The sequence below is a fragment of the Scyliorhinus torazame genome, chromosome 6 (genome assembly GCF_047496885.1).
Source record: "Scyliorhinus torazame isolate Kashiwa2021f chromosome 6, sScyTor2.1, whole genome shotgun sequence".
NCBI classification, from domain to species: Eukaryota; Metazoa; Chordata; class Chondrichthyes; order Carcharhiniformes; family Scyliorhinidae; genus Scyliorhinus; species Scyliorhinus torazame.
Genome location: NC_092712.1, coordinates 25507274 through 25518395, shown reverse-complemented (window position 1 = coordinate 25518395; position 11122 = coordinate 25507274).

Genomic DNA, 11122 nt, shown 5'->3' with positions numbered 1-11122 from the left:
ATCACTACTGAAGCGAGATTGTCGTCCAATTGAAGGCTTTAATGAACAAGTAGTTACCCCAGCAGCTTCGGTACAGAATGACTGCTGTGGGTGAAACACAGACTCTTATGCTCCGCCTGCTGGGCGGAACCAGCAGGCAGGTTCCACCACTCATACTACAGTATAAGGTACATCCCACCTAGGTACCGCGATACCCCTAATATAGCCTACCACAGCGTGTCCGAAATTTAGGAGAAACTGGCGGGGGTTTGACACTAAAGGACAGATTATCGTACGAGATGTTAAACCAAGATAGTTACAGACACTATGCTTGTTTCCACAGAACCCCAGAAGCTCCAGGACCGGAGAAGAGAAGGAAAGAAAAGAAGAAGCACCATGAGGACTTCCTCCACATGGATCAGCATCATGTTTATGGACATTTGGTTGCGAGTGAACGTGAACCCCATGACCTCAAGCCCCCCAGCCGTTAATGTTTCACTTCCCCACAGTCCCCAGAGACCAGTCACCAGCGACACCGCACCATCTTGGTGTGCCAGGTTTATAACCTGGTACTCTGTCATATGTAATAGAAACCTTACTAGTATTGGCGATACTCTGCTGCATCGTGCAGACTATGCGTCTACGGAAATGGAGACGGAGAGCCTACCGCTCTCGAACCCCGGTATATAGGATCAGATCCCCTATTTTCGGATACGACCATAGAACATAGAAAAATACAGCACAGAACAGGCCCTTCGGCCCACGGTGATGTGCCGAACCTTTGTCCTAGATTAATCATAGATTAGCATAGAATTTACAGTGCAGAAGGAGGCCATTCGGCCCACCGAGTCTGCACCGGCCCTTGGAAAGAGCACCCTACCCAAAGTCAACACCTCCACCCAACACTAAGGGCAATTTTGGACACTAAGGGCAATTTATCATGGCCAGTCCACCTAACCTGCACATCTTTGGACTGTGGGAGGAAACCGGATCACCCGGAGGAAACCCACGCAGACACGGGGAGGATGTGCAGACTCCGCACAGACAGTGACCCAAGCCGGAATCAAACCTGGGACCCTGGAGCTGTGAAGCAATTGTGCTATCCACAATGCTACCGTGCTGCCCTTAAGAACAAATAAATCTACACTATATAATTTTACCCTAATCCATGTACCTATCCAATAGCTGCTTGAAGGTCCCTAATGTTTCCCAACTACTTCCACAGGCAATGCAATCCATGCCCCCACTACTATCTGGATAAAGAACCTACCTCTGACATCCCCCCTATATCTTCCACCATTCACCTTAAATTTATGTACCCTTGTAATGGTTTGTTCCACCCGGGGAAAAAGTCTCTGACTGTCTACTCTATCTATTCCCCTGATCATCTTATAAACCTCTATCAAGTCGCCCCTCATCCTTCTCCGTTCTAATGAGAAAAGGCCTAGCACCCTCAACCTTTCCTCGTAAGACCTACTCTCCATTCCAGGCAACATCCTGGTAAATCTCCTTTGCACCTTTTCCAAAGCTTCCACATCCTTCCTAAAATGAGGCGACCAGAACTGTACACAGTACTCCAAATGTGGCCTTACCAAAGTTTTGTACAGCTGCATCATCACCTCACGGCTCTTAAATTCAATCCCTCTGTTAATGAACGCTAGCACACCATAGGCCTTCTTCACAGCTCTATCCACTTGAGTGGCAACTTTCAAAGATGTATGAACATAGACCCCAAGATCTCTCTGCTCCTCCACATTGCCAAGAACTCTACCGTTAACCCTGTATTCCGCATTCATATTTGTCCTTCCAAAATGGACAACCTCACACTTTTCAGGGTTAAACTCCATCTGCCACTTCTCAGCCCAGCTCTGCATCCTACCTATGTCTCTTTGCAGCCGACAACAGCCCTCCTCACTATCCACAACTCCACCAATCTTCGTATCGTCTGCAAATTTACTGACCCACCCTTCAACTCCCTCATCCAAGTCATTAATGAAAATCACAAACAGCAGAGGACCCAGAACTGATCCCTGCGGTACGCCACTGGTAACTGGGATCCAGGCTGAATATTTGCCATCCACCACCACTCTCTGACTTCTATCGGTTAGTCAGTTCGTTATCCAACTGGCCAAATTTCCCACTATCCCATGCCTCCTTACTTTCTGCAGAAGCCTACCATGGGGAACCTTATCAAATGCCTTACTAAAATCCATGTACACTACATCCACTGCTTTACCTTCATCCACATGCTTGGTCACCTCCTCAAAGAATTCAATAAGACTTGTAAGGCAAGATCTACCCCTCACAAATCCGTGCTGACTATCCCTAATCAAGCAATGTCTTTCCAGATGCTCAGAAATCCTATCCTTCAGTACCCTTTCCATGACTTTGCCTACCACCAAAGTAAGACTAACTGGCCTGTAATTCCCAGGGTTATCCCTAGTCCCTTTTTTGAACAGGGGCACGACATTCGCCACTCTCCAATCCCCTGGTACCACCCCTGTTGACAGTGAGGACGAAAAGATCATTGCCAACGGCTCTGCAATTTAATCTCTATTGCTTCCCATAGAATGCTTGGATATATCCCGTCAGGCCCGGGGGACTTGTCTATCCTCAAGTTTTTCAAAATGCCCAACACATCTTCCTTCCTAACAAGTATTTCCTCGAGCTTACCAGTCTGTTTCACACTGTCCTCTCCAACAATATGGCCCCTCTCATTTGTAAATACAGAAGAAAAGTACTCGTTCAAGACCTCTCCTATCTCTTCAGACTCAATACACAATCTCCCGCTACTGTCCTTGATCGGACCTACCCTCGCTCTAGTCATTCTCATATTTCTCACATATGTGTAAAAGGCCTTGGGGTTTTCCTTGATCCTACCCGCCAAAGATTGTTCATGCCCTCTCTTAGCTCTCCTAATCCCTTTCTTCAGTTCCCTCCTGGCTATCTTGTATCCCTCCAATGCCCTGTCTGAACCTTGTTTACTCAGCCTTACATAAGTCTCCTTTTTCCTCTTAACAAGACATTCAACCTCTCTTGTCAACCATGGTTCCCTCACTCGACCATCTCTTCCCTGCCTGACAGGGACATACATATCAAGGACACGTAGTACCTGTTCCTTGAACAAGTTCCACATTTCACTTGTGTCCTTCCCTGACAGCCTATGTTCCCAACTTGTGCACTTCAATTCTTGTCTGACAACATCGTATTTACCCTTCCCCCAATTGTAAACCTTGCCCTGTTGCACGCACCTATCCCTCTCCATTACTAAAGTGAAAGTCACAGAATTGTGGTCACTATCTCCAAAATGCTCCCCCACTAACAAATCTATCACTTGCCCTGGTTCATTACCAAGTACTAAATCCAATATTGCCCCTCCTCTGGTCGGACAATCTACATACTGTGTTAGAAAAGCTTCCTGGACACACTGCACAAACACCACCCCATCCAAACTATTTGATCTAAAGAGTTTCCACTCAATGTTTGGGAAGTTAAAGTCACCCATGACTACTACCCTGTGACTTCTGCACCTTTCCAAAATCTGTTTCCCAATCTGTTCCTCCACATCTCTGCTACTATTGGGGGGCCTTTGGAAAACTCCTAACAAGGTGACTGCTCCTTTCCTATTTCTGACTTCAACCCATACTACCTCAGTAGGCTGATACTCCTCGAACTGCCTTTCTGCAGCTGTTATACTATCTCTAATTAACAATGCCCCCCCCCCACCTCTTTTACCACCCTCCCTAATCTTATTGAAACATCTATAACCAGGGACCTCCAACAACCATTTCTGCCCCTCTTCTATCCAAGACCCCGACCCCCGCGATCTATAATAAAGAGCATTCATTTGCGGTTTTATTGTAAATAAAGAAATGTAAAGAACTGTTCATGAGCAAATTGTACGATCCTGAGCTTGACTGCCAAGCCAGGAAAACTGTGTATAAACTGCTATCATTTTGTTGTATGGTTGAGGAAGTTAGGATAATGAAATGTTTAAGTGAGTGTAGTGTATTAAGAATAGTTAGAGGTTCCCATTTTTTATTGTTTTGTAATGCATGTCCCTGTTTGACATAACGCCCCTTAGAATTGCCAGTTAAAAATTTTTTGCATAGTTATGGTCAGTGTAGAGGCCATGAAAGAAGTGCCCCCCAGGTCAGGGAATGGAAAGCAACATAGTTATGTGATCCTTCACACTTCGCGTTAGGATCACAAGGAGGGCCTGTAGCCACCTAAAGTGGCCAACTCCCAATTTAAAATGGCGAACGGCAAAGGCTGATGGGAAAATCAGCCAACAAGACAGAAACCAGCGGCTGCAGGTTTGCTGTGTATTTACCTCTGCAAAAAACCAGACAACATCGATACCAGCGACCATCAGCATAACAAAGTAACAGCCATCTGCACTGATGAGCAATCCCCGGGAACAATAAGTAACATTTTGACACACAAAGCAAAGCCAGACTCCTCGGCGCCAGCAGGAGCCAACACAAAGGAGGTGAACGAGCACCTCAAGACCGCCCATCGATCAGGGAACCGCTCCAGTATTGGAGAAAATCGAACCAAGCGATTGGGACCAGGTACAGGATCCGCCCCGAAAGGCGGGAAGCCCCTGGGGACTATAAGAGTTGAGCCCCGAGTTCAAATTGCTCTCTTCACTCTTCAGCAGCTCCTCTTCACTCTCTTCTTCCTGCCCGGGTCACCCAGCAACACGAACCAACATTGACCGTGACCGGTGTAGTGAAGATCGATAATCGTAAGTCTTAATTCAACGCTCGCTACGGGATAGGCGCTCCTCGCTACCAATCCGTACCAACTTCGAATCCCGCAGACTCAGAACCCGAACGAAAGGCCATTTGTTCCCCTGACCTGGTGGGCCAGTCCAAAGTTAAGTATCGGCCTGTTAGTTGTAGAAGTAGCTTAGACGTAGAATTTGTGCATGAGTAGCAATTACTGTGTATAATAAATGTGCTTTGATTTAAATCTTACTAACCGGTGCATTGGGTTATTGATCATTACTCCGACTTGAACCTCGTGGCGGTATCATAAAGATACCTGGCGACTCGAGCAAAGGTAATAAAACAGAGCAATTGAACCAAGGAGAAAATCAGCAAAAGGGTGGCATTAGGTCCGGAGGTGGCGATTATTGGGGTTTCTGAGGAAGTCCAGGGGGAGAAAGAGGCCGACGTTTTGACCTTTGCTTCCCTGGTAGCCCGGAGACGGACACTTCTAGCTTGGAGGGACTCAACCCCCCCCCGAAGTCGGAAGCCTGGCTGTCAGACATGGCGAGTTTCCTGGGCTTGGAGAAAATCAAATTCGCCTTGAGAGGGTCGTTGTTAGGGTGCACCTGGAGGTGGCAACCATTCATTGACTTCTTAGAACATAGAACATTACAGCGCAGTACAGGCCCTTCGGCCCTCGATGTTGCGCCGACCTGTGAAACCACTCTAAAGCCCATCTACACTATCCCCTTATTGTCCATATGTCTATCCAATGACCATTTGAATGCCCTTAGTGTTGGCGAGTCCACTACTGTTGCAGGCAGGGCATTCCACGCCCTTAGTACTCTCTGAGTAAAGAACCTACCTCTGACATCTGTCCTATATCTATCTCCCCTCAATTTAAAGCTATGTCCCCTCGTGCTAGACATCACCATCCGAGGAAAAAGGCTCTCACTGTCCACCCTATCCAATCCTCTGATCATCTTGTATGCCTCAATTAAGTCACCTCTTAACCTTCTTCTCTCTAATGAAAACAGCCTCAAGTCCCTCAGCCTTTCCTCATAAGATCTTCCCTCCATTCCAGGCAATGTTCTGGTAAATCTCCTCTGAATGCTTTAAATGTTTCCACATCCTTCCTATAATGTGGCGACCAGAATTGCACGCAATACTCCAAATGCGGCCGCACCAGAGTTTTGTACAGCTACAACATGACTCATGGTTCCGAAACTCAATCCCTCTACCAATAAAAACTAACATACCGTACGCCTTCTCAACAACCCTCTCAACCTGGGTGGCAACTTTCAGGGATCTATGTACATGGACACCGAGATCTCTCTGCTCATCCACACTGCCAAGAATCTTACCATTAACCCAGTACTCTGTCTTCCTATTATTCCTTCCAAAATGAATCACCTCACACTTTTCTGCATTAAACTCCATTTGCCACCTCTCAGCCCAGCGCTGCAGCTTATCTATGTCCCTCTGTAACTTGTAACATCCTTCCGCACTGTCCACAACTCCACCGACTTTAGTGTCATCTGCAAATTTACTCACCCATCCTTCTACGCCCTCCTCCAGGTCATTTATAAAAATGACAAACAGCAGTGGCCCCAAAACAGATCCTTGTGGTACGCCACTAGTAACTGGACTCCAGTCTGAACATTTCCCATCAGCCACCACCCTTTGTCTTCTTCCAGCTGGCCAATTTCTGATCCAAACTGCTAAATCACCCTGAATCCCATGCTTCCGTATTTTCTGCAGTAGCCTACGGTGGGGAACCTTATCAAATGCTTTCCTGAAATCCATATACACCACATCAACTGCTTTACCCTCATCCACCTGTTTGGTCACCTTCTCAAAGAACTCAATAAGGTTTGTGAGGCACGACCTATCCTTCACAAAACCGTGTTGATTATCTCTAATCAAATTATTCCTTTCCAGATGATTATACATCCTATCTCTTATAAACCTTTCCAAGATTTTGCCCACAACAAAAGTAAGGCTCACTGGTCTGTAGTTACCGGGGTTGTCTCTACTCCCCTTCTTGAACAAGGGGACAACATTTGCTATCCTCCAGTCTTCTGGCACTATTCCTGTAGACAAAGATGACTTAAAGATCAAAGCCAAAGGCTCAGCAATCTCCTCCCTAGCTTCACAGAGAATCCTAGGATAAATCCCATCCGGCCCAGGGGACTTATCTATTTTCACACTTTCCAGAATTGCTAACACCTCCTCCTTATGAACCTCAAGCCCTTCTAGTCTAGTAGCCTGAATCTCAGTATTCTCCTCGACAACATTGTTTTTTTCCTGTGTGAACACTGATGAAAAATATTCATTTAGCACCTCTCCTATCTCCTCGGACTCCAAGCACAACTTCCCACTACTGTCATTCGTTTATTCCTGACATATCGATAGAAAGCTTTAGGGTTATCCTTGATCCTACCTGCCAAAGACTTCTCATGTCCCCTCCTGGCTCTTCTTAGCTCTCTCTTTAGGTCCTTCCTAGCTAACTTGTAACTCTCGAGCGCCCTAACTGAACCTTCATGTCTCATCTTTACATAAGCCTCCTTCTTCCTCTTGACAAGTGTTTCGGCTGCTGTAGTAAACCACGGTTCCCTTGTTCGACCACTTCCTCCCTGCCTGACAGGTACATACTTATCAAGGACTCACAGTAACTGTTCCTTGAACAAGCTCCACATTTCCATTGTGCCCATCCCCTGCAGTTTTCCTCTCCATCCGATGCATCCTAAGTCTTGCCTCATCGCATCATAATTGCCTTTCCCCCAGATATAATTCTTGCCCTGCAGTATATACCTATCCCTTTCCATCACTAAAGTAAACTTAATCGAATTGTGGTTACTATCACCAAAGTGCTCACCTACCTCCAAATCTAACACCTGTCCTGGTTCATTACCCAGTACCAAATCCAATATGGCCTCGCCTCTCGTTGGCCTATCTACATACTGTGTCAGGAAACCCTCCTGCACACATTAGACAAAAACAGACCCATCTAAAGTACTCGAACTATAGCGTTTCCAGTCAATATTTGGGAAGTTAAAGTCCCCCATAACAACTACCCTGTTGCTTTCGCTCCTATCCAGAATCATCTTTGCAATCCTTTCCTCTACATCTCTGGAACTTTTCGGAGGCTTATCGAAAACCCCTAACAGGGTGACCCCTCCTTTCCTGTAATCTGGGAGTGTGGAGAAACAGCGCTGCCGCTGGAGGAAGGCTGAACTGCAGCAGCTGGATGATGTAATCTGGGAGTGAGGAGAAACAGCACTGCCGCTGGAGGGAGCCTGAACTGCAGCAGCTGGATGATGTAATCTGGGAGTGGGGAGAAACAGCACTGCCGCTGGAGGGAGGCTGAACTGCAGCAGCTGCCTGATGTAATCTGGGAGTGAGGAGAAACAGCGCTGCCGCTGGAGGGAGGATGGACTAATGTGATGATAATAATCGCTTATTGTCACAAGTAGGCTTCAATGAAGTTACTGTGAAAAACCCCTAGTCGCCACATCCCGGCGCCTGTTCGGGGAGGCCGGTACGGGAATTGAACCCGCGCTGCTGGCCTTGTTCTGCATTACATAGAACATAGAACATTACAGTTTTGTTCTGCATTACAAGCCAGCTGTTTAGCCCACTTTGCTAAACCAGCCCCCAATGTCATTGAGCTTGAGAGCAGAAAGAGTCCATTCGGCCCATCGTGTCTGTACCGCCATCATGCACCTATCAACTCTATTCCCATTTTCGAGCACTTAGCCCATAGCCATGTATGCTGTGGTGTTTCAAGTGCTCAAACAGACATTTCTTCAATGTTGTGAGGCTTCCCGGCTCGACCACCCTTCCAGGCAGTCAGTTCCTAACACCCACCACGCTCTGCGTGAAAAAGCTTTTCCTCAAATCCCCTCTAACTCTCCTGCCCCTTACCTTAAATCTGTGCCACTGTTTTTTTTATTTATTTGTTCATGGGACATGGGCTTGGCACCAGCAGTTAAGTGGGCCTGGAGTCACATGTAGGCCAGGCCGGATAAGGACAGCAGATTTCCTTCCCTCAAGGATCAGAGTCCTGGGTATTTAATAATAATAATCTTTATTGTCACAAATAGGCTTACATTAACACTGCAATGAAGTTACTGTGAAAAGCCCCTGGTCGCCACATTTCGCCGCCTGTTCGGATGCACAGGGACAATTCAGAACGTCCAAATTACGTAGTTTACCTAGTTTTACGACAATCAGCAATGGTTTCATGGTCACCTTTAGATCTTTAATTCCAAATTTTTATTGAATTCAAACATCACCATCAGCCCCCATCAGGATTCGAACCCCACACACATGGCAACTACCTCACATGCCCCAATGAAAATACTACACTATGGGGTCCCTGTGGATCCACCCTCTTCAGGCCCTCCCAAGCTCCCTTCCAGGACCTCCTACCATCACACCCCCAACATCCCAGAGGCCCCTACTTACCTGCCCTGCACACCCGCACACTTCAAACCCCTTTGCAACCCTTCTTTCGTAGGCATGGTCCCCCTCGCCCTGGCCCTTGGCACTGGCACCCAGGCAGTGCTCCTGCCAGCCTGGTAATGCATGCTGTGTTCCAGGGAGAGGGCCAAGGAGCCACGCTGTACTGACCCTGACCACCCAGGGATCTCCGATGGCCCGGGAGACACCCCCCACCCCCCCCCCCCACCCCCACACCGAGCGCTGGGGAGGCCGATGGATCCCGCGATGCCGGTCGATACTTGGGTACGTTCGCCCAAGTCGGTTTAAAACCGTGTACCATTTGGTCCCGCCACTTGTGGGCGGGATTCTGACTCCGACGCCTCACAGGGCCTTTTTTAAAATAATATTTATTGTCACAAGCAGGCTTACATTAACACTGCAGCGAAGCCCTCGAGTCGTGAAGACTGCCAGGAAGCCCACGAGATCAAGGAGGTAGCGCTGGATGCAGGGAAGGCATTTGATCAGGTGGAGCGGAGCTATTTGTTTGTGGCGTTGGAGAGGTTTGGGATTGGGCCAAGGTTTGTGGCGTGGGTGAGGTTGTTGTACAAGGACCAGAGGACGAGTGTGCGAACGAATGAGATGAACTCAGGTTACTTTCTTTTGCTGTATGCCTTCTTGACCACTCTAGTGACCTGCGCAGCCACCTTCAGGGTACAATGGACCTGAACACCCAGATCTCTCTGTACATCAATTTTCCCCAGGGCTTTTTCATTTACCGTATAGTTTGCTCTTGAATTGGATCTTCCAAGATGCATCACCTCACATTTGCCCGGATTGAACTCCACCTGCCATTTCTCCGCCCATCTCTCCAATCTATCTATATTCTGCTGTATTCTCTGACAGTTCCCTTCACTATCTGCAACTCCACCAATCTTAGTGTCATCTGCAAACTTGCTAGTCAGAACACCTATACTTTCCTCCAGATCATTTATGTATATCACAAACAACAGTGGTCCCAGCACGGATCCCTGTGGAACACCACTGGTCACAGTTCTCCATTTTGGTGGTAGAGGGGGGCACGATAGCGTCATTTAAGATGTATCGAGACAGATACATGAATGGGCAGGGAGCAGAGGGATACAGATCCTTAGAAAATAGGTGACCGTTTTAGATAGAGGATCTGGATCGGCGCAGGCTTGGAGGGCCGAAGGACCTGTTCCTGTGCTGTAATTTTTCTTTGTTCTTTGACACTGTGGGTGAAGTTGGAGTCTGGATTCTGTAAGGGCCGGAGTTTCGGGCGCTGACAATGGCGCCCCCTCCCGTTTACCCCAGGGAGGTACAGAGGAAGCCCAGTGGTGGTGGCCATGTTGGGAATTTGGAGGCCGATTCAGCAGCAGTTTAAATTGGGGGCGGGGTCGAAGATGATGCCGATCCGAGGGAACCATGGATTTGAGCCTGGGATGATGGATACAAGGTTTCAGGATTGGGAGGAACAAGGGCTGGCGGAAGTGATGGATCTGTTTTTGGAAGATCGATTTGCAAACTTGGAGGAGCTGGAGACGAAGAATGGGGTACCCCGGGGCGGGGGGGGTGTTCAGGTATATGGAGGTGCGCGACTTTGTAAAAAAGGTCTGCCCGACCTTCCCGGTGCCACTGCCCTCCTCGTTGTTGGAGGGGGTGTTGTCAGTGGGGGGGGGGGGCTGGGCAGGCAGGGTTGTCTCGGCAATTTACGTGAGGATATTGGAAGACGGGCTTCTCTGGATGGGGTCCAAGTGGGAAGAGGAATTGGGGATGGAGCTGGAGGGATTGTGATATGAGGTGCTGTGGAGGGTGGGCAGAGGGTGAATGCTTCAACCTCGCGAGCGAGGTAGGGGCTGATTCAGTTAGAAGTGGTACATAGGACGCACCTGACAAAGGCAAGGGTGAGCCGGTTGTTTGAAGGGTGGAGGATGTGTGTGAGTCCATGTGTGTGTGGGAGGGGC